At 48.2% G+C, this 24,157-nt stretch overlaps 1 protein-coding gene across 3 annotated transcripts in view; it reads left to right on the forward strand.

Moving 5' to 3' along the window:
• TENM4 (teneurin transmembrane protein 4) overlaps positions 1-24,157 on the forward strand; it is a 709,295-nt gene that overhangs the window by 142,170 nt on the left and 542,968 nt on the right. For 2 of the 3 annotated variants that reach the window (XM_072969128.1, XM_072969127.1), the window contains exon 2: positions 1,661-1,716. The exons of the other annotated variant lie outside the window; for it this stretch is intronic. The gene's annotated coding sequence lies outside the window, so the exon portion shown is untranslated. The remainder of the gene's footprint in view (positions 1-1,660; positions 1,717-24,157) is intronic. 3 annotated transcript variants of the gene reach the window in all.

Raw genomic sequence — 24,157 nt, forward strand, 5'->3', positions numbered from 1 at the left:
ATGCGTTCGTAGATGAGTCGCTTTGTGGAAAACCTGGCAACTTAACGGAACAGGATGACCCTGCCTTGATTTGGAAACAGAACTTAATTGGTGGCCTTATGACATGGAATGGGAAATTTGGGGTCTGAGGAAGGCCAGAGGGGGAACTGAATACACTCACAGAGCACAGGGTCAGAAATGGGCCAGTGGAGACCCGAGCCCCGGGTCCTTTGGTTGCCAGCTGTGTGACCTCAGGCAACTTTCCTGACACTTAATACGTGTCTGGTGTCTTTGCTGTTTCCGCTTTGAAATAGGACAGAGTTAGATTCCAAGATCTGGCTGCAGCCAAGTAAGGGACCTTAAGCCAGCCTTCCCAGGGTAAATCAGAGGCACTGCTGGGAGTCGGGTAGAAGTGAGTAAGTGTTTAAATTGCAAATACTATTCATTTTAATGAGTATTAGACAAAAGTATATAAACAGCACATCCAGCCTGTGACTTCAGAGATATTTTTACATCGAATGACCGAGATTACACATCCCTTTAAATTGAGAGCAACCATTTTGCAGTTATAGAATCCATCTTCATTGAAAGGTGGTCTTCCATTGGGCCATAGAGAGAAGGGGAAGAAATCAAGAAGGGCAGAAACTTTTTTTAAAAATCTGTTAAAAGTAAAGTTAAGTAAAATCTAGGAATTGATTAGGAAAAATTAGTAAACGGTAGTGGTGGTGAGACGTTGACCTGGTGAAGATAGTGAAAGTGTTACCAACATGACTGCAGGGGGGCTTGGCCAGGTGGCCAGACCTCAGTGAGCTGCAGTCCTCACACCTGTAATGTCTCCCAGGCGGTTATGAGGATCAGAGATGATATCCACGGATGTTATCGGCTCAGCAGCTGTCAGATAGTAGGGACTCAGATATATGAGTTTCCTTCCCTTTTCCTTAGCCTCACCTTTTTAAGTTGAAAGTGATCTCTGAGATTGGCCAGGCCAGTTTCCTTACTTTCTGGATGAGGTAATGAAACCCAGACTGGGGGAAGACCAGCCCAGGCCTCCTAAAATCACGTGCTCCCCACTACACTGTGTGCACAGTGCCTGGCAGAGCTGTGACCACAGGCCTGAAAGGTCTTGGGGAAACTGACAAAAGGCATGGGAATGAAAATGAGTTAATTACGCAGCAGCATCATGGTGAGTGGGGAGGGGGTAATCAGGATTTGCATGGGCTTTTCAGTGTAGTACATCTTCACAGCAAATTGGCCAACTCTGCAAAATGTTAAACTCTATGTAGAGAAGGAAAAAAAATTGGAAAAATACCCCCAAACGTCGGAAGTGAGTATGTTGAAGTAGTGGCATTTTTCATTGCACTGTTTCTCCTGGTATTTAATGATACCTTGCATTTTGACATCTATGAAAAACAAAAATAGGTGCCAGAATGATTGGAAAGCTGAATTTTCTGTACGGAGAGTTGGGTACCATTGGCACCCTTCTTGTATGTAACTATCACACTTGGCATTCATTGCCACACTTCAGTTTTGAAATATTCCCTTCCAGCCCCTGACTGTTAGCAGTCTCCCCAGCTGCGTGGGATCATAAGCAGTTGGAAAGCAATACTGGGTATAAAACCTACGATGCCTTTTAGTCCAGTGGTCTCAAGAGATTAATCGTGATCGTCTTCTTGTTTTGCAGATGGAAAAACTGAAAATCAGAGAGGGCTAGTGATCTCTGGGACACTTGGTCAGTAGGTAAGTGACGATGCTGAGTGTCAGCCTGAAACCACATCTGTGTCTAGTCTCAGTGACTCAGTCTCTGCAGGCCCGTCGTCCCAATTTTACGACTTTTCTGATTTGCACAATTCAAGTCAAGAAGTAAGATGTGTTGGTCTGGGGCATTGGGGTGTTATTTGCACTTGTGGTTTCTGTGTGTTCCCACTGTCGAGATGGAATGTTTAACAGGCGGGTTTGTGGCGTCCTCTTAAGCATTGCCTGACCCGTTCTGGATCGTTCGCTGGGAATGGTAGGGCTGCTTAAAACCTGGCCAGTGGGGTATCACTACCCCTTCATCAACAGACCCAAGAGTTTGGTGCATATAGAACAGAGGACCCTGGATTAGGGGGGTCTGGGGATCTGGGTTTCAGTCCCACGGTGAGCTTCTCTGGGACCTTGAGCAAGCCACTTAACTCCGGGTTCCAGTCATTTTTCATTCATTCTTTCAAACTGTTTTCCCTCAGAATATTTGGTGCCAGGCTCTGGTGCCAGGCAGGGAGGATAACAGATACATACAACGCAAGCTTTGCCCTGGAGACACTCACAGTCCAATTTATGAGCGCCTCCATTTCCTCATTACTGTCTCATCATGAGAATTTCTAACATCTGCTTTGGAGTTTACAATCTCTAGGGCATTTTGTGATCTTCCCCGAAACTCCATAAGATGGAAAGAAGTTGTTATTACCATTTTGCAGAGGAGAAAACTATGGTTTAGAGAGCTGGCTGAGGCCACAGAATGAGGGAGGATCAGAGCTGCCCTTGAAGCCAGATTTACTAGCTCCCAAGCATTTGTTTCTGATAACAGCAAACTGTTCCATTGATGGTGTTAGCATTTGAATGGGCATTTCTGTACCCTGCCCCTTAGCAGTGAGTGAAGCACAGGGGAGATCAGCACCCAGAGGGAACCCATGCTGCTGCGGGGAGACTTTTCTGCAAGGAGCACTTCCCTGTGTCTAGCTGATTATTCCAGAAAGCAATGCCTTCTGCCTGTCAGTGAAGGCGGCCTTGGGCTCTGGGTAAGCTGATAACCAGAGGAAAACATGCCTCAGGCCCAGGGCCCAAGGCCGCCTCCTCCAGGTGGCTGAGACTCAGCATATCAGAGAGCCTGCTGCAGGCCAGCGGGGCACAGCCTCCTTCGTCTACAATGACCCTACTAAAAGCTGTCACTTTCCACCAAAGCTTAATGATCCTGGGAGCTTCTGCTTTTGCAGAGTTGCTTGGCCTCAGGCAAGACGTGGAGAATGATACGGATTAGAGGCTGTGCTGTTTGTTTGTGGGGAAGACAACTCTAGCGTGAAGCTCTTGGGCTCCCTCAAAGTTGGGAATTTCAAAGGGTACGTGAATAACCTCAGGGACTGAGCCTGGTTTTTCTGTTTTACAGTGTGTGTACTTGTGGATTGTGGCTATCTTTGATAAAGAGGTACTGGCATGTGTGTGATGTCTGGGATGTGCAGGATTTGTGGGGCAAGTGTGTGTGCTGTGTAGGACATGGGGTACGTGAAAAGTGTGTGTGTGTGTTTAATCTCTAAGAAGCAATTCTTATGAAAAAAAGAAAACACTTATGGGTGTAATTTTTCAACAGGACCCAGAAATGGGCTTTTAATAAGCATCATTAAACTCTTTGATTACAAGGGGAGACCAGTCATCCTTTCATCCTGGCTTAGATCACACAGCTCTCCCTTGCCCTGTTCTTTGAGGTCAGATAAAAACTCATGCTATTTGTATTGGTCTTTCCAAAGCCCTTTCTCCCCATTCTTGCCCTCCCCAGCCCCTGCCGCTACCCCGTGCTTGTCTGATCTCCCCGCTTGAACCTCACACAGGGCTGGCGTCAGGGCTGACAGATGATAGCTGCGGGTGCGCCTGGAATCTGAGAGTCCTGTGTCTCGCACTGCCCCAGCAGGAAACTTGAGGGTCTTTGTTTCAGAGGTGCTCAGAGCTGAGATCTGGGGCCCCTTTCTTTCCCTGAGGGTCACTTACAGCCACTGACACCCAGCAGGGCTGTGTGTGTGTGTGTGCAAACCCTTTCCTGCATGGTTTAGATTTCCCCTTGTCCGACACGGGAGGATGAGATGCTGTGTTGAAAGACAGGTTTCGCTCTGGACTAAAAGCATTCTGCCAGGTCTCCTAAGGAGGCTGGTTCCCAGAGTGATTATCTTTCCCGAGCTGGAAGCGAGGTGCGCCGCCACAGGAAGCCAGGTAGGCTTAGCAACGGGCTTATCAGGCTGTGCTACGGGAATGTTCATTCATGTGAACAGGTCTGGGTTTGTGCAGTTTTGTTCTTCTCTGTGCACGGGCTCAGTTCCCGGGCTGGTGTGTTCTGATTTGCACGGCTCCTTTTCAGAGGCAATGCACCCTGTAGGGTGTGGATTTCTGCCTGGATTATCCTTGTTCACCCCATGGGGCCCAGCCCTGGGGTACCTGGCACGGGGGTGAGTGTGCAGTGTTTGTGATCTACATAGACGCCGCTGGCTCCAGGTAGCAGAATGGCCCCGGATGGGTACTGCTGCCTTATGTAACATACCAAGCCCTCATCTGAGTCCTTGCTTGGCCTCTTCCTGCAACAACTGCTCAGTTTCTCTGTGCCTCTCTCCTATAGGGCCTGCCTTATTTGGAACGTTCTGTCTAGTTCTTGCCCGTAGCTCCACTGCCGTGGCCAGCCTCTGGTCCCTATGGCTCCAGTTGCTGGCTCAGAACTGGCTCCAAACCAGAGAAGCCACTGAACATCAAAATGCTGCTACACGTCCCAGGTGGCTGTGCCACCTTGACCTTGAGACTTACCTAGGCAGTTTTCCAGGGCTGGGACAATAGCCGTTCAGTGTCAGCTGTAAGAGACATCTATTTTATTAAGCACCTACTGTGTGCAAAGCACTGGCTAACATATTAGATATATTTTTTCTAATTTTATACTCATTTTCCAGATGAGATAACTAAGTTTCAAAGAAATTAGCTGACCCAAGAGTACATAATCATTCAGTGACAGTGCTGGGATGTGAACCCGGGTGTTTGGGTTAGAAAGCATAAGGTTTTAATTCATATAAAGCATGTGGCACACAATGGCTGGCAGAAAATGGTTGTCACTTACTACTGATAATTCTTTTAAAAGTAATTATTTAATGAAGTACTTACCACATTTCATCCTAATCGTTGGTTCTTCTGTGGTCCTCTCTCACTGGACTGTGAGGCTCTTGAGGGCAGAAACTGGAAGGTACAGAGTTTAAAGCAACTGATCAATACATGTTTGAGTGATTTAACAGTTTTTGTAATACTTCCCTGTACTGACCTCTGACTACATGCTTGACAGAGTGCTGAGTGTTTTGTAGGTACATGATTTTGTTTTCTTAAAATGGCCCTGTAAGATAGCTACTATTCATAATAATATTTATAATAAGGAAACCCAAAGCTTGAAGAGTTTTGAGTAACGCTTCCCAGAGCTGGAAATGGGACCCCGGCTGACTGCTCACCTGCTGTGTCCTGCCTCGCCCAGATGCACTGGCCTCCCCCAGATGTCCCAGCGTCCCTCACATCCACAGCTGATGCCCTGGGCTCCTCCAGTGACTTCCTGTGAGGCTGTCACTCAAATCCAGTGCCTGCTTATTTGAGTTGTGTGAGGGTTCCATCCAGAAGGGATGGAGCTGGTGAAGGCTGGGGCACCCATAGTCTTGTATAAAAGACAGTCAGAAGAGCCACTTATAAAATTGACAAGAAATCTGCCCTTCCTGAAGAGCAGACCTGATTTATAAGACACAGGTAGGGGTGAAGTTAACATCAGGAGTCACAACGTTTTGAGAACAGTGGTGAAACGTTTCAGTGGCATTTTCTGGGGAAATTTCTTGGGCTTGGCAAGCAGGTGGCCGCAGACTCATTGGTGGGTGAGGCCGGATGAGGGGAAAGGCCCTAGTGCCCTGCTCTCAAGGGAGGGCCTCCCTTCTGGGATCTTCCCACAAGACCTCACGGACCAATGACTGATTTCATCACAGGGAGCTTCATCTTATGCAAGCCGAAGAAATGGTGCTCTACCCTCATTACCATAAGATAATTGACCCCTTGTGACTTTGTCCAAAGGCTAGCAGGAGCATGCACTTTCAGTGAAAGTTAAGGGGCAGGGAGGAGGATTTGAGTTGGGAAAGAGAGGGGCTTGGAATGGCTCCGGGGGAGTCCGACTGTTGACTCCTGGCAGGACCGGGGCTTGCTCTGCATGAATCCAGGTGTGTTCTGTGTCCCGAGGACTCTAGTGGGGTACACTGGTGCCCTCCTCTACAGGCTGGAACAGAACAGCTGCTTTGGTAGACCACAAGGGAACACGCCTTGGCCAAGAGAAAAGCAGGCAGAATGACAATATGCTGACATATAGTTAAAGTCTTCAGGGACATGTCTTTGGGGGGCTTAGGGCTTTGCTCCTCTGGGGGCTGGCCCTGTGCACCCCGAAAGCAGTGGCGATCCTGGGTCTTGCAGCTGGGCCTTTCAGGCACTTCCTCTTTCCCCCGTAGCAATGCTTCTTAAATCCTGCTCTGCAGAACCCCGAGGGTTTAGTGGAATCCCGTATGAGACGTCCACTGGAGGCAGGCAGACCATTCCCTGTGGGCTCCTCGACCCCACCTTGCCCATCCTCTTCTCCTTGTTTGCACACTGGGTGTCCTTGTTGCCAAGACTGGTGTTTGGCCGCACTGTTTGTTTATAGCCAACATTTATTCTCATTGGCCATTGTGTCCGTTCTGATCGGTTGCTGTCTGTGCCATATCAGTTGTTAAATATTTTGAAGTTCACTCCTGCTTGCAAGCCTTCCTTTTGCACAGAGCCAAAGGTCCCATACCAGCTGCGTCCTAACGCAGGCACGTCATGCCAGCCACCAGCCTGGGAGCCACTGCTGCACAGAACCGAAATGGTTCTGTTGTCTTTGAGAAGTGCTTGTTATGTTTCCTCCTCCATCCTAGGGCCACGGAGTCACCCGAATGTCACCAGCTCACGTAGCCACATGGGGCTCGGCGATTTGTGTGACCTTCCCACTGCCACCAAAGCAGAAGCCCTGGTTTTGCTGCCGTGCCAGACCTGGAAGCAGGAGGTGGTCTTTTTTGTCCCAGTCCCTGGCAGTCTCTTTAGCCGGCAGGTCACAGGCTTTCCTGCCTGCCCGTGGACACGACTCCTGGATCCACTCAGCTGGGCCTTTGCAAACAAACCACTCTCTCAAATGAGCAGGTGTGCTAGCTTTTCTGGCAGAATTCCCTATGAGAGTTTGTTCTATCCTTCCCCATTTTCTTGGAAAACAAGAAAGAAAAGCAAAAGGAATGACAGAAGAAATATTAAGTCAAAGTGCATGCATTGGAGATGCAGGCAGACCTGGATTTCTATCCAGGCTCTGCTCCTCATTAGCTGTTTGACCTCAGGGGAATGGCTCAATATTCTGGCCTCAGTTTCCTTATCTGTAAGATGGGAATGATGGGGAAAATGACGACATTACCACCCGCCTGGAGGTGTTTTAAGCATTTACCCGACAAGCCCCTGAGGTAAAGGGCACTCTTCTCCCCTCATCTTACAGATGAGGAAATTGAGGCACAGAGCAATGGGGTGACTATTCCAAGGTCACACAGCTGAATGGCGAAGCCCATGCTCAAACCTAGGTGGTCTGGCTGCAGAGCTCGCCGCCAGCCTCTGTAGCTCTGTCTCAGGGTGTGTGGGAACTGAGTAATTCCTGAGTGACATGACTGCATTGAGGGTGTTCTTTCTACAAGCAAATTCTCTTCTCTTGTTCTGTGAACAAAGAACAAGAAAAAAATCTTTCCTTTCACTGAGTACCATTGTGTGTTGGGTATTACACTATGTGCTTTGTATTCGTTATGTTATGTAAATGTTACAGTTTCCCTTTTTAATATTGTTCTAATTGTGTGGATGAGGGGACAGCAGAATAAGCAGCCTTGTAAGGTAGTGAGCTCCCCGTCAAGGGTATGATCCAAACAGGAACAAGATAGCCCCTGGTCGGGGCTGTGGTTTGGATTGTTGGCTCATCTCCTAGATTACACAGTACTTTTCAGTGCTTGGTCCAGGATCTGAACTGTTCCCTGGGTTTTGCCAAAGTAGATAGGATGGACTACCAGGGTTCCCCTGAGCTAATGCCAGTGTTTCAGTGTTTTCTAGAAATCATACACTGACCTGAGCAAACAGCAGAGGCCAGCTAAGTGGTTTCTGCCTGTGTCTGAAGTTTACATGATTAGGAGTCAAGAAACTCAGATTCTAGTCTAGGTTCTACAATTGGTTGGGAAATCACTTAACCTCTCTGTAACTTTTGTTTAAATAATAAAAAAAACCTTAAAAAGTGTTATGCCTATAAAATAATAATAGATGTAAGTTAAAAACATCATGCTAATGAGGTTTGTTAGTGTAAATTCTTCCTCCTTCTGGTGACACCTTCAGTCTACAATGATTCCAAATAATGAAGCAGGGACAAATACTGTCTCTCTGAGGGCTGGAGTCCAGGAGGAGGGGAGACTGAAAATGAGAGGATTACAGACAGCTCATCATTTTTAGATTAGATAGCCTCCAAGCCTAAAGCAGAAACTTCCTCCTAACGTAGGCAGGAGAGGAAAGGATGAAGAACTTATCTCTGAGTTTCCTTGCAAACAAGGGGAAAAGGGAAAGCTGATGGATGATGTGTTCTCATTGGCTAACGCTGAGTCTTTGTGGAGGAAGAAGTAAATACAGATGACAAGCTGTTAGCTAGGCATAGAAAGATATAGCTCATACAGGAAGGGTAGATACATGATGTATTAAGTTAGGTTCCCAGGACCAGACTCTGGGACCGAGATCTGGGTGCAGAAAGTATACTGGGCTTGCCCTTAGGATCAACACCTGTACGGGGGTAAGGGAAGTAAGACTGGATCCAGGGGGGAGTTGAACATCAACAGAGTCACAACAGAGGCAACAACAGAGGCACAGGGAGCTCTGGAGCTGGGATGGTCCTTCACTACGTGGCATTGAGTCAAGGGGAGGTAGCCTTACTGACCTCTCCAGCAACAGCTGTGCACTGCCCCTGGGCGAGGCAGCTCCCTTGCACTGCAGCCCATTCCTGGAGGGGGACTCCACCGAGCGCTGTCAGCAGCCGACAGCAACAGTGCGCGCAGCTGGGGGAATGAGTGCTTCGGTCCCATAGGGCTTCTCTGGGCGGCACATCACAGCATCCACTACACATGGCACGCCCATTCTGCCTTACATCCCACCGCAGACATCACGAATTGAAACAGCTGTCTACCACCGTGTTCAGATGATGTCTCAGAATTTGTTCAGGTACAAAGCTCCGGATAAACACTATCAACCAGTGGGAACTGGCTCATGAGAAGGAACCTGTTGGCTCCCTTCGGCCTCTGCATCTGTAGGAGACGTTCACTGATGGTGTCATAATAGGCCTCCAGTGTTATGATGACGCTTTCAAGATCGAGCAGTTGGCAAATCTTAGACAAGTTCCCTGACACGAATAGTGGAAAATGTGATTTAAACATACATATTTCCTTATTATTCCCTTTGACCACTTTCCATTTATCTGAGCTCTGGCTTGTTTTCCTCTTACCCTGCTAAACGCAGTTTTCCCCCAGGATTCATTTCCTTTTCCTCCCCCTCTTTTTGAATTTTTAAAAAAAATAATCAATTATTTTTGTTTTTACTTCCCACGCTCCTGTTATCTCATCCATTTTTATTTCCTCCATCAGCCACTTCGGACATCCCTCCTTCACTCAGTTCATGTTACGGGTTACCTGCCTAGTCTGTCCATCCCATTCTCCTCTCCAGCCTCCAGAACAACAATGAATGACATCCAAGGTTAGCTGAAGAAGAAACAGACAGTTAGAGAGATTAAGACGCTTTCTGGATGAGACACCTTGCAGGAGACTGGGGTGGACTTTATCTTGGGCCTGCTACTTCCCAAAGTCTGTATCTTTTCTTGAATACCCTTGACATGTTTGTTGGGGTGATCTCCTGATGACCTAGGTTCTCCTTTTTGCATCTTGCCTGGCTGAGAACTCTACACACTTTAGCTGTTAATCCCATTGGTCATTATGAACCATTGCTGAGTGCAGGGAGACCCTTCTCCTTTCCCTGAACGGGCTAATTATAGAGTACTGGGTGCAGCCTGGCCCCTGGGCCTACCAGCTATCCATGTCATTTAATTCCAGAGATGCTCCAATGGTGGGGAGCTTTTGGGATCACAAACTCAATGTCAGGGTTGATGTGATGGGGCTGACACTGAAGCCAACAGATGACTTGTTAGGATTCTTGATAAATGAGACTTCAGTCAGTCCAACTGGTCAGCTGCTGAGAGCTGGGCAGCATCACGGAGGGCCCCACCTGGGGCTCTGTGCTGAATGCCTATGCTCTGATCTGTCATCCTCCTTCAAGGAAGGTTCATTTGGTGAAGAGGGGTCTTTTGCTTTTATCTGAGGGCTGGTTCCATCAAAACCAAGAGTCAGTTAGGTTGTCATTAAAGAGGACCTCCAGAGACTTCTATTCTGTGCTAGAGATGAGGTTAAATCCTTGAAGCTAGAGAAATAAAACCAGCGTCACACCTCTTCACTCTTAAAATGTGGGCTGGTATTTCTGTGCCATTGTGTGCATGGAAGACCTGGGCCCCACAGCCTCCTGATGCCGTGAGGCTTCTGATTCTGCCCTCTGCCCTGGAGACAGTGAGGTCTTTGCACGGAGAGGAACTTAGAATCCTCAGGCTGAGAGGAAAGAGGTTGATTTGAGTCCTCGCTCCTCTCCCTGGTGCAGATTTTCTGTGTGACCTTGGACAGGGCACTTGCCCTCTGTGGTCCTCAGTATAACCTCAGTGTCAATGTAGAAAGTGGCCACTATAATACCTGAAGTGCCTACTGCTGGAGAAGCACCCTGTATACAGCAGGCGCTCTGTGAATGATACCATGGTTTCCTTCCCCACCCTCGCCTCCTTACTTAGCAAGATCGGTGAAGTTGTTACTAGACACTGATGACCTATAGAGCAGGACTATTTCTTCACGGAATGTTTTCAGTCTTCACTGGGTGATCCAGGGCTGAGTGGGCTCTCTGTGCTCCATCCAGCATGCTTTCTCTCTGGACCCCAAGGAGGCAGGTTACATCTTCAATACCTCCGACCAGCCCTGACTTGGAGAGGGTGCCTCTTCATTTTCTGATTCATCACCACCACCCCAATCTTCCTTCCTAATGGGATGTCACCAAGATTGCTCAGAAGAAGGGGCGGCTATGGTGGCGGGGAGGCCTCCTACACCCTGAACTGGCTTCATGAAAACAGAACATGCTCTTGACCTCGCTAAGACTCAGTCTTCTCGTTTGTAGAGCAGAGTAATAGTACTTCCCTTGTGGCATCGTCTGAGGACTGCATGTGATAACACACATGAGAGCGTGCTGTGGAACCACCATGAGGTTTGTGATGACGGATGCTGTCTTCTGTCTGTGAGTTTCCACCTCTCGATCTGGCCCCTTCACCAACAGCTCCCTGTACAAGTTCCCTAGTGGATCTGGACTATGCAGACAACTGTCCAACAAGCTGTTTGTGGAAGTTTCACTCTGACCCTTCCCAAGGAACGTGTTTTAGTTATTTATGTCTGTCTACTTCTCCAAACTTAAGATATTTAAGAACAAGGTCCAGTCTTCATTCATCGATGTCCCCAGGATGTAACAGATGCACCATAATTGTCTGAGCAAATACACGAAGATGAAAGGTAACGAACACTATGAGTATCTGCTCCATACCTGCTCTGGGGATGTAAGGTCTAGCAGCCCGAGGAGGCTGAAGCCATTCCACACTCAAGAAAAGGAAACTGAGGCCCAGAGAGGTGGAGCCATTTACTCCAGAGCACCCAGCCAGTAACTAGCAGAGTATGGGACGCAGCTTCAGGGCCCAGGACTCCCAGGCTAGTTCTCATCTCCCACCCTGAGCTGTCTCTCTCCCTCTTTTCTTTTCAAATGATATTGCACGAATATCATTAAAGCGACCATAACACGGGAAAAAATAAAATTAGCCCCCATCTCACCACTCCCAGCAAGTCAGCAGCTTCCATCTTTCCACCTCCCCGCTGTCTCTTCCCTGCACATGTTCTTTTTTAATAACAGCATTATTGAGATATAATTCACATACCATAACATTCACCCTTGTACATTGTATAATTCAGTGTTTCCTAGAATATTTACAGGGCTGTGCATCTAATTTTAAAATAGTTCATCGCCCCAAAAACAAACCCCATCCTCATTAGCAGTGTCTCCCCGTCCCCTGCTCCCCCAGCCCCAGCCCCTGGCATTCGCTCATCTTTCTCTCCATATAGATTGCCTATTCTGGACATTTTATGGAGACAGAATCATATAATATGTTGTCTTTATGTCTGGTTTCTTGCACTTAGCATAATGTTTTTAAGATTTTTCCATGTTGTGGCCATCCATCCATTAGTATTTCATTCCTTCCTGTGGCTGAATAATACACACACACACACACACACACACACCCCTCACTTTGTTTATCTAGGTATCCGTTAGTAGATATTTGGGCTATTTCCACTTTCTAGCTACCATGAATAATGCTACTAGGAACACTGGTGTACAAATTTTTGTGCAGACGTATGCTTTTCGCTCTTGGGGTATATACTGTGAATGCTGTTGCTAGGTTCTGTGATAACTCTATGGTTAACATTTTTTAGGAACTGTCAGTTCTCAAAAGTAACCGCACCATTTTACATTACCACCAACAATGTATGAAGTTTCTAGTTTTTCACATCCTTCCCAACTGTTCGTTGTCTTTCCCTCTTTTTCTGGCTCTCCTCGTGGGTTTGAATTGGTATCTCATGATGGCTTTGATTCAGATCTCCTCTAATGACCGGTCAGCATGTTTACATGTGCCTATTGGCCATTCTTGTATCATTTTTTTGAGCAATGTCTATTCAAGTCCTTTGCCTTTGGGTTATTTTTCTTTTTATTGTTGAGTTATGAGTTCATATATATTCTAGATACAGGCCAATATGTGATCCAATGTGTGATTTGCAAATATTTTCTCCCATTCTATGAGTTGTCTTGTCACTTTCTTGATAACGTACTTTGTAGCACAGAAGTTTTTAATTTTGATGAAGTTCATCTTTTTTTTCCTTTGGTCGCTTGTGCTTTCAGTATTGCATCTAAGGAACCATTGCTTAATCCAAAGCCGTGAAGGCTTACTCCTCTGATTTCTTCTAAACATGGTGTTAGTGTCATAGTTTTGGTTCATACATACAAGTCAATGATCCATGTTGAGTTAATCTTTGTATCTTGTGTGACGTGTGGGACCAACTCCATTCCTTTGCATGTATATATCCTGTTGTCCTGGCTGCCATTTGTTGAAGAGGCTGTTTCCCCAGTGAAGGTTGATTTCTGGACTCCCAATTCTATTTGATTGATCTGTGTGTCTGTCTTGGATAACAGTATCACACTGCTTTGATTGCTGTAGCTTCAGAGTAAGTTTTGAAATTGAGAAGTGTGGGTCCTCCAACTTTGTTCTTTCTCAAGATTATTTTGGGTATTCTGTGTCTCTTGCATTTGTATATGAACTTTAGGATTCACTTACCAATTTCTTAAAAAATAATCTACCTGGGATTTCATTGGGAATGCACTGAATTTGTAAATCATTTTGGGAGTATTGCCATTTGAACAGTATTGAGTTTTCCAATTCATAAACATGGGATATTGTTCCCTTTCTGTGGTGTTTTATCATACTTGATATTATCATACATGTAACATATAAAGAAGTCTTGCACTTACAAAAAAGTCTTGCACTTTTTAAAAAATGTGTTCCTAAATATTTCATTCTTTTTGATGTTATTATCAATAGAATTGTTTTCTTGATTTCATTTTTGGATTGCTCATTGCTAGTATATAGAAAGTAAGTGATTTTTGTACATTGATCTTGTGTCCCACAACCTTACTGAACTTGTTTATTAGTTCTAATAGTTTTTGAGGATTCATTAGGATTTTCTATATATAAGATTTTGTCATCTGTGAGTAGAGATAGCTTTATTTCTTCCCTTCCCTAAACTGTCTGCTTTTTCTCGACTAATTCCCTGATTAGAGCCTCCAGCACAATGCGGAATAGAAGTAGTGAGAGTGGGCACCTTGTTTCTAATGTTGTGGGGGTGGGTTTCAATCTTTCACCATTATGTATGATATTAGCTGTGGATTTTTCAGAGATGGGCTTTGTCACGTTGAAGAGTCCTTGTATTCATAGTTTGTTGAGCATTTTTGTCAGAAGAGGTTGCTGAATCTTGCCAAATGCTTTTCTGTGTCTATTGACAAGATTATGAGATTTTTCTCCTTTTTCTTTTAATGTGGTGTATTATATTGATTGATTTTTTTAATGTTTAACCAACCTTGCGTTCCTTGGTAAATCCCACTTGATTACAGTGTATCATCCTTTTCATATCTGTTGATTCAGTTCAACAGTATTTTGTTGAGGAATTTTGTATCTATAATCACAGGGGAAAATTATCTGTAGTTTTTTTTTTTTCCCTTGTGGTTGGTATCTTTGACTCTGGTATCAGGGTAATGCTGATCTCATAAAATGAATTGGGAAGGGTTCACCCTTCTATATTTTGCAAGAATTAATGAAAAATTTGTGTTAATCTTGCTTCTTTTTTTTTTTTTTTGAGAACTCTAAAAAGTTATGATGAGGACAAAGCTTAGGACAGCTCACGGTTGTACCTTACTGTGTATCTAATGTTGGAGGAGTTTGTGGCCCCAGAAACTTGACGTTAGATTGAAGCCTGACAATTTCCCTATGAGCAGGACAGGGACTCTCTTGCTACTGTACCAGGCAAGATGTTCAATACTGGGAAACTGAGGTGGACAGAAAGATATGATTCCTGCCTTTTTTTTTTTTTTTCTGTTTTAAACATGTCAGCACAAATGCCTGGATGAATTCTCCCTTGAAGCAAAAGTTTCTCCTCCAAAACGGATAACAAATTAGCCACCTGCTGACCCAGACCAATGCTCACACCATTGTCTCCCCTGGAACCCACCCCTGTCCTCCTAGAAAATCAAAATATCCACAAGTATTAATAGCTCGGCACCCAGGTTAACAAAAGAGTTGTTTGTTTCTGTTCCTTTTTCACATGTGAAAATGAGGAGAGACTATTCCTGAGTGAAATTGCTTGGAACAAGAAACAAGAGTCTGAGACGGCAATCTGAAATGCAGCAATCTCACTACATTACAGGGCAGGTAACGATGATGTGCAGCCCCTGAGCATTTCTGAAGGAGCGATGCTTTGGACGGCGGTCATTCACTCCTTCCTTCAATTGCTCTGTTAATTCATTCAGTAGTTCCATATTAAGCTCCTTTTCTGTGCCAGGCCCTATGCTGAAGTGTTGGGTCATACAGATGGGACTGCATTTCTGTCCCAGAGGAGTACCCGGTCTGCTGGGCAAGATCAGTCTGTAAACAAATAGTTACTCCCAAGCAGGTGCCATAACACAGGCATCAAAGGAGGCCACGGGAAAGTAGAGGGAGGAGATAGCAGGGACAGACAGTGCCGGAGGAAATATGACCCAGCAGGAAGCTTGCAGGATGTGTAGGGATTGGCCTAGTGGGCCTTTGAGACGAGCAGAACCAGGAGGTCAGCGAGAGCAGTCTGTCTGCACATTCAGAATCATTTGCAAGGACTCAAAGGAACAGTGCTGAATGACAACTTGGAGAGACCCCAGGAGGCACATCCTAAAGGGCTTGTGTGCTTTTTGAAGAAGTCTGCACTTCATCCCAGGACCGTAAAGGTTTTCATGACTCAAGACCTTTTCCTAAACAGCAGCCCAAGGGCACCGGAGAGGCAGAACTGAAACCATATCTGACCTTGGAGCACTGTCCCTGAATGGAATGCAGGCCTTTCACAGAGCATCCCCACCTCCTGGACCCTGTCTTCCCTCCCACAGCCCTAGCAGGGCCATCCCTGCTCACTAGGAGCTCAGGCTTAAGAATATGGAATTCTGGTCCTGGCTCTTATTTCAAACTGGAGTGGATAACACTGAATCCCAGTTTGCTTGCTGGTAAAATAGGGACATGGAAGCCTCCTTCCTAGAGTTATTAGGAAAACAAAATGAAGTAAAGGATCTCTAAAAATCTTCAGAAATCTCCACTGTAACCTGGACCAAAGATGTGCTTGTCCATTATGGGAGTAAGACCATTGATGCTGGGAGCTGTGCAGACCTGGGTTCAAATCCCAGAGCATCCCCTGGCTGCTTGACTGGACAATTACTTTCTCCATGAAGTATAAATGACCACGATGCCTCCCTTTTGGGGGGCAATGAGAAGACAGTGTACCGGTCCCGGTGACATCCAGGCACATCAAAAGCACTGAGGAACTGTCTTTTGAATCTGAATGTGAACCAGGAAGCTCTGCTTCTCCTGGAGGTTCCTGGAGGGCTGGCCACACATCCCCCTCACCTCTCCATGTGCAGGGCCTAACACTAGATACAGATGCTCAGATGTTTTTGTTGTTGAGTTTACTTCCACCTCTCAATCCTTTACTCAGGCCAGGTTTCTGTCCACTTGATAAAAAAGAAGTGACTGGGACCTTTTGGAAATACAAATAAATCAGTACAGAAAAAAGATTTTTAAGTCATCTCATTTTATACGTGTATTTTGCTGAGTGGGCCAAGCAGGTATCAGTCAATTTGGGGCTTCCTTCATGGAGCACGAAGGGCTTGCAGGTTCTGCTCCCACTGACCCAGCATGGCTGCCCCAGTTTTTCCAGCCAAAAGGCAGAGCAGTATCTCTTGTGCACTGAAGAGTTCAGAAGTTTAAACTAGGAGAGATGTGGCCTTAATGATGTTTTATACCCAGGGGCCTCCGGAGAAGAGACTTAGGGAAGATTAAGTGGGAGAGGAGGCTGCGGGAGCCACACGCCGAGGGGCAAGGATGCGGAGCGATGGGCATTACACCCTCGAATGTGTCCCAGGGGAGGGCACATGTGATTGCAGCAGCCCTGGCAGCAGGCTTAGTACAGTCGATGCCCCGGACTCGCTTCCATCTCCAGTCTGGTCCCCATTCTTGGCGTTCACTGCTTCTTCTGTTTCTACCCAGATGGGGAGGAGGCTAGCTATGGGACCCCACAAAGCCCAGAAACAGGCCCCAGGAGTGATGGTACCGCCTCCATGATTTTCCATCAGCATCACTTACTAAGTGTTAGGCTCTGGGATGAGTGAGACAGGGCTCCCCTCAGAGCTGCTCGCTGCAGGGAGACGGCCACAAAGGGATGAAGGAAGGTCTCCAGGAGCCCCTTGGAGGCTGCAGTGAATCTACCTGGAGCAGGGGTCAGGGGGTGGGGTGCAGAACAGCGAAAGCTGCAGAAGAGCAGGGGATATTTGATGTGTGTCTTGAAGGATGAGAGTGTACTGGACAGTGGAGGAAGCCGGGGTCTTCCTGGTGGAGGGCAAGTTTGCACAAAGGCTCTGAGTCCTGGAGAAATGGGGAGAAGTGGAATGCAGTAGCCACAAGGAGTGAAGGGCAGACGTGGGGGAGGTGGGAGGGATACGATGGGAAGCCAGGTTCTGCCTGGTTAGGAAGCACCCTGCAGGCCAGGCTATAACATGAACTTGACATTCTGGGGGGTGGGGAGGCAAAGTCAAGGGTCCGACGAGTAAGTTAGGCCTGAAATAACCTGAATGAAAGCATCAAGTAATCATCTATGAAGCCCTACCAAGCGCCCCGCTGGGCTGGCTCTGGGCATCCACACGTACAGGAGACTGGACGCTGAGTTTTATTCTCCAGCTCGCTGCCAGCCTGCCACTGTCTCCTTAACACCCTCTTATCTGGTGTCCCTCTCACGAGATGTTAAACTTCCTCTCACGAGATGTCACTCATCTCCTGCCTGGAGCACTCACTCCAAGTTCTGGGTAGAGGTGATGAGGAATCAGCTGTGAAAATGAACCTACTGACACTTTAGGAGTTGGGGCAGCAGGGCGGTTCCTCCAGGGCTAGTGCCTAGCAAGGGAGTCCCTAAGGAGGCAGACTTCAGCTTGGAGGGCCCAGCCTCCCTGGCCCCAATGCCAGAGTCTGCAGACACTTGGAGGGCTGAGCCACAGTGCATCTGGGGACTCTGCCAGGGAGACACGTGTGCACGTGTCTGCTGTGCGGGCTGGTGCGTCTGGGCCCGTAGGTGCTTGTTGGATCATCTGTGTTCCTGGACCCCATGCACTTGTCTGTGTCTGCACGTGTTGGCGCGCCTGTGCGATTTCCCTTCAGGCTCTGTTTCTGGGAGGACGCAGAACCCTTGTCTCACCTTGGAAACAATCCTGTTGTTTGTGATTTCCTGATGGTGACAGTGTCACCGCGCCCGCCTGTCACTCGTGCACAGACACACACATACCCGGCACCGCTCGGGAGCTGCTGGCTCTGAGAATTCCTGAGAGACTGCCATGGGCCACTTGAGTGGCTCACTAATGGGCTCTCTTCCTTCCGCAGAAAAATGGTCCAGGAAACATTTCTGGAAATTAAATTTCAGTATTGGTTTAACTTCAGTAAAATCCAAGGAAGATGAAGTGGCAAGGATTTGGGGACTTCCTCTGACTCAGCTCAGTGGGAAAGCTCCTCCAGTGTCTGGAGTCTGGGAATAGAATCATTCCATGAGGTTTTGGGGAACTGTCAAGCAGGCCTTGGTTTTGGTCCTGAGCCTTTCATCAAAATGCTGACAGCGAGGCCGTGTGCCCTTAAGGGCACATTTCTGCAGGGCTAGAGAATAATCCAGCAGTCATGAGTCACTTTGTCTGGCCAGTCTCATTTTCCCGGTAGAGGCAAGAGCTTATAACTTTGTTTCTAGACACAATCAGCCATCGTCGCTGACTCCTTTCTTGGTGAATGGCATTGCCATCCTCGTGGTATCCCCAGCTCCTAAATCTCCCTGCCTTAAATCCTCATTGGAACAAGATGGGAAAGTAAACAGTCGAATGAAATCGATACCTACTGTTCCCCGACGTGTTACTGGTCACGCACGTGCTCCCCAGCGTCTGCTTCCTCCTCCCTTCTCCTCGTGTGTCTGAGAAACCGAGAGGACCTCGTTTGTGCTCTGCTACCTGAGGCAGAACGAGCTTTTCTTGTTCTCTTTCACTTTGTAGAGAGGCGTTGCGAGACAGCGAGCTGAAATCTTGTAGGAAGGAGGCTTTTGGAGGCTTCCTGGTCAATAACACGTTCAGTTTGCTCTCAGCCCCCACCTCATGCCCCCTCCACTCTCCCCACCACCACCCTGTGCTCTTTTGAGGCTGCATGTCTAAGTTGGGATGGTGAGAACTGGCCATCAAAATAAAGAAGATCCATCCCCTTCCCACAACCACCACCACCACCAAGAAATGCAACACAGACTCCAAAAGCCAGGGCTTCAAGTGCCTTTGGAGATATCTGTACCTGCATCTCTGTTTTCCAGAGGGGAAACCAAGGTCCAAGAGGCTTAACCAGTTACTCCAAGTTGACCTGATGGAGGCTGGCCCAGAGTTCAAGTCCCCTGACTCCAGAGTCAGCACTTTACTTCTCTGGCCCTGACCACAGACCATACAGAAGGAGCATACCACAGCATTTCCCCCAGATGTTCTGCCAGCTTTGAAGCAAATGCAGTCCTGACAAGCATGGTGAAAAACCAAGGCGTCGCAGTCCCCAAGACCTAGGTTCACGTCTCATCTTTACTTTGACTCACCGTGAGTCAGAGGGCCAGTTACCTTTACCTCTTCGAGCCTCAGTGCCCCCATCTGTAAAATAGGGACAACAATTCCACCCATCCTTGTAGGGCTGTTTTAAAGATTCCAGGAAATCACGTATTTGCGACCCTTAGTAGCATCCCTGGCTCAAAATAAATGATCAACAATTGTTAGTGCCCCTTCCATCTGGAAGCTGACAAATTCAATTAACCAGAACCACCCCCACCCCCACCCCCACCGGCTTCCCAAGCCTCCTGGTTCACAGAATCATCAATCTTGTGCTGGAAAGGAGCTCTGTAAATCACCTAGTGCAGCCCCCGGGGAGCAGCGCTCTCGCTGCATTTGGCTTGGTGTGGTCCCCGGTCTTCTGCTGGCTCAGCCTGCCTTACTGTAAGCAGAATTCCCACCAGTGCAGCCAAAAATAAAAAGGGAATAATGCTATAATGGGTGGATTCCACCCAAGGGCTAATATTAGCTGGGCAGGAGGATAGGGGATGGACCTATATTTAGAATCCGTGTCTTCAGCCCTTTCCTGAAGCAGCAGAAGTTGGGGGGGTCGGAGGGGAGGAGTGTTTGCAGGCAGCGGGCTCCGGGAGGCAGCCTGAGCAGCTGGGCTTTCTGCCGTCCTCTCTCCTCAGGAAGTGGAGGAGCAGGAAAGAAAGCGGGCAGGAGGCGGGGAGACTGCAGAGTATGCTCCCTCCCCCGCAGAGCAGCAAGGAGTGTGGTAGTGACAGAGGCTTTGGGGATCCCAACAGGACCCAGAGCGATTGGGCCGGGGCTGTGGGGTAGCCCGGATGCACAGGGTCTATCATCTTGTACTCTGAGATGGCGTACAGAGAGGGATGCTGCGGGCCTGGTCCTCCTAGGGATGCCTGCACCCCAGTGTTTCGGGGCGCTGGGCCTGGGCCAGGGGAGACCTGCAGAGATTGTGGACTCTCTGACAGTAGCCCTTCCCCCGTCCTCCCTTTCCCCTTTCCTCTCAGGGCCTTGCTCCAGTCTCTCCCCGGGAGCTCTGCCAGCCCTTGAAGCACTTCTGTGAGCTTCAGAGAGGGACTCCCTTCCTCCCATCCTCCAGGCAGACATGGCCCTGCCCCAGGGCACACAGCTGGGCCGGCAGAGTGGGAGCTAGGTTTCAGGTCTCATTCACTCCCAGGTGGGCGCCCTTGTGCAGAGCACAAGCTGACCAACCACACGCGGCAGCCCTGACACCCTTTCTGCACTCAGGCACCGTGTCCCCACGTGTGCTGTGCACAGCACCCCCGTCCTCTCCTACCACAATGTGCTGTGACCAAATGGAAGGCTGCAGCAGGGCACTTGAGCCCTGGCAGCTGAATGAAATGGCCAGTGGCCTGTGGTCCAGACTGAATTCTCCCCCATAGCTGGATGACTCCAGCAAGGAGCTTCCCCCCACCGGGTCTCAGTTTTCTCATCCTTCAAATGAAGCAGGTGAACTGCATGATCTCCAGGGGCTCTTCCAGCTTTGCAGTCTGGGTTTCTGCTCATTTGTAGGTGGCCGAGTGAAGGTATAGTCAGAAAAGCATGTGTGCTCTACCCTTCTTCCAAATCAAACCCACATGATCCAAAGAGAAATAGAAATTACTCTTGATTTATTCACAGTCTGGCTTTCCTGTCATTTGCTCCCCTCTGTTGGAGTCTCGGGCTGGACCAGAAGGCCTGTCCATCCAGGGTGCTGAGGATTACCTGCCACCCCGGGGAAAACCAGTCTCAAATAGTATTTCCCCCCAGGCTGTCTCTGCTGCTGGGGTGTTGGGAGGGGCCTGGGTCTGGAATTTTCACCCAATAAGCCTTTGGAAACTTGATAAGCCTGCAGCCCCTTCCATGCAGATTTTCTATCATCACGTCACCATCTTGAAATGGTTACCCAGCTACATTTTCTAGCTTCTTTTTTCCGTCTTGGAGAGATGAGTAAGCACCAGGGAAGGCCTGGGGGATGGAGGCAGGCCAGCAGCAGAAGTGGGAAGCCCAGGCTGTGGGTGCCTGCCTGCACAGCCGCGTTTCTCTCAGTCGGCTTGCTTGTTTGCCAGCCGCAGAGCAGCAGCGACCTCTCCACCTGCAGAGGACAAAGCAGACAGCTGGCCTGGGCACGGACGCACGTGTGCCCACGTCGCCTGTGGGCACTCCGTGCACATAAATAACTAAGAACAGCCAGACTTTCCAGGTGAGATGTTTGCATGTGGTTTGTGTCTGAGAGGCAGAGGCATCAAAAAAAAAATGGTAAAGGATTGAAAACACACATAGACACACGGCTCAGACATATCCAACAGCTTGGGACTTCTTTGGGCCTTGTTTGTTCCCGCAAATAGATTGTAACTTGGCGATTTTAGAATCAGAGGATGTCAAGGTTGTCAAACAATGTACAAGATTATTCAGTCTGGCAGATTCCAAACTTTTATTGGTCACAAAAGCTTCTCTTCAAAGGAAATTTTTTTAGGGACCCACAATGTACAAAATAGAGGAAAGCAAGTTAAAGTGGGGAGGAAGGAGAGGGGAGATCTTAGGATGCCTCCTAAGCACAGTTTGAAAGATACTGAGCTCTCCCAGGTCCTTTGGAAACAGGCCCAGAGAGAAGGACCCTGGCCCAGGTCACATGCTAAGGGAATGGCAGGTCCAAGAATGAACCCAAGCCAAACCATGGGGACAGTCAGGTCACAGCTGAACTAAGATGAAAAGACTGCTTTTCTCTGTGATCCAAACCCAGCCATCCTTCTGCTGCATCAGGCTGCTGCCACTCTTACATGGTTGGGCCTTTCTTTTCTTCCCCTAATTTATAGCAGAATCATCAAATGCCACAGCTGGAAGTGCCAGCTCAGTGGTTTTTAATCTCTCTTCTGCCGGTGCTGGGGTTTCAGCAGAGGATGGGGTAGTTGGTGGGGGGGAGTCTGGGGAGATGGGTGGCCTGGCGAGCCAGTTGGGCAGACTAGCTCCCCTCTTACCTGACTCCCAAAGACGTACTCTGGAAAAATAGGAAGCAGATGGAGGGAGCTCCTTTAAACAAAGAAAAGGCCTGAGAAACTCTCATTAAGTACAGACTTCCTCAGAGGAGGAAATCAGCGACCTGATTCGGTTGACACCATGGAAAAGAGGCTTAACTTTCAAAGGAAAGAGAATTAAAGGAGCAAAACCCCTGTATCTCCAATCTGCAGGAGCAGCACTTGTCAACCCTCTCAGCCTCAGCAAGCCTGGGAGAGCAAAAGGCTGATGCCTCCTGCAAAAGACCCTCACACAGATTTAGGAGCAAAGCCAGTCCCCCTTGGCCAGCGGGGGGCCTTCTGCTGTTTTGCCTCTTGTCCTCAGCCCCTGCCGCCAGCCAGGTGCTTGCATTTGACCTGTAAGTTTCAAGCACTTATGCGCTCAGGGCACTCCCCGACGCTAGGGCCCCCTTCTTGTCGGAATGCCTCCCATTTACCACCCCAGCCATCTCAGCCCCAGGACACTTCCACCTTTCTCTTCGCCCACAAACGGGTGATGTTGAGGAATGTGGAAGCTTGCTGAGGTCCTGCAGGAGGAGGCTAGTGTTCTTTCGTCCCTTCCACTGGATGCTGGAGCAAGCGGAGCGGTGCACACCCGTTCCTCTGCCAGCGTGCAGCCCCTGCAGAGCGAGGCTCTCTCCTCCCTCACAGCTTTGCGGGGGTCTCCTTAACCTGGTGTTTGCAAGGCTCGTTCCTGGCATTGCATCCAGTAAGCTTGCCTCTGGCGGTTTGATCCTGAGCTTGTTTGAGGAGGTTAGGCCTTTACTGCGCATTAACAGGATGCTGCTGACAAGGCTAGGGAGCTCCCGTCAGCCTCAGGAGCCCAGGGCTTTCACGCAGGCGTGTGTGGTGGGAGACCGCGGGGCTGTGCTGACACAGGCTGGGGCTCCAGTCCTGGCCCTCCTGGATGCTAGCTGGGCAACTACCCTCTCTGAGCCACCATTTCTTCCATTTAAAAAGCAGTATACCAAAGAAGATTGTTTTGAGGAGTAATTAAAATATTAGTGGGTGCTTTGTAACAAGTCATTCCTCACCTGCCAGTGAAGCCCAACTCTCATGACTCCATGTGATTTGACACAAATCAGAGCTTAGCATCTCCCACCTAGAGTTCTACCAGGACTGCTCTCCAGGGGGCTGAGGGGAGCATTTATCATGTCTTCCATTTAAAGACACATGCAATTTAACATTTTAACGTCCCTGACGTTGAGGCGCATCTTACACGCCATAGGCGTGTCATAGTTTACTTGGCATTGTTATTGAGGTTTTTCCCTCTTTTCTCAGTAGCTCATAAAGTAACGGTGTATCTTATGACTGGAGTGGTTGTAACTGATGGCATCTCCAATGTGATGAAATTGGGTGTTAGGTACTTACCATGTGCCAGGTGCTTTTCTAGGCCACTTTACACACGTTGCTTAGTCTGTGCAACAACTATGAAAGGCAGGGATTGATAGCCCCATTTACAGATGGAGAAGCTGAGGCTCCCAGAGGTAACAGGTCTTGGCCAGAACACAGATTAAGTTGTAGAATCAGGATTTGAACTGAGAACTGCATTTCAAGACCTGTGGCTAGGTCAGGAGGAGTGTGGAGAGGGAAAGCTAGTTTCTGTTTGCTTCTTAGGACCATCCTGGAGTGGATCCATGTTCATGGTCTGAAGGGCGCTTTATTTTAACAAGCAAAATCACATACGTTTACTGGGTGTCTGTTATGAACTGGGCACATCCTAGGCAGTGGAGGTTCAGTGATAAAATATCTGTAGAGGTTAA

The sequence above is a fragment of the Vicugna pacos genome, chromosome 10, assembly GCF_048564905.1.
Source record: "Vicugna pacos chromosome 10, VicPac4, whole genome shotgun sequence".
NCBI lineage: Eukaryota > Metazoa > Chordata > Mammalia > Artiodactyla > Camelidae > Vicugna > Vicugna pacos.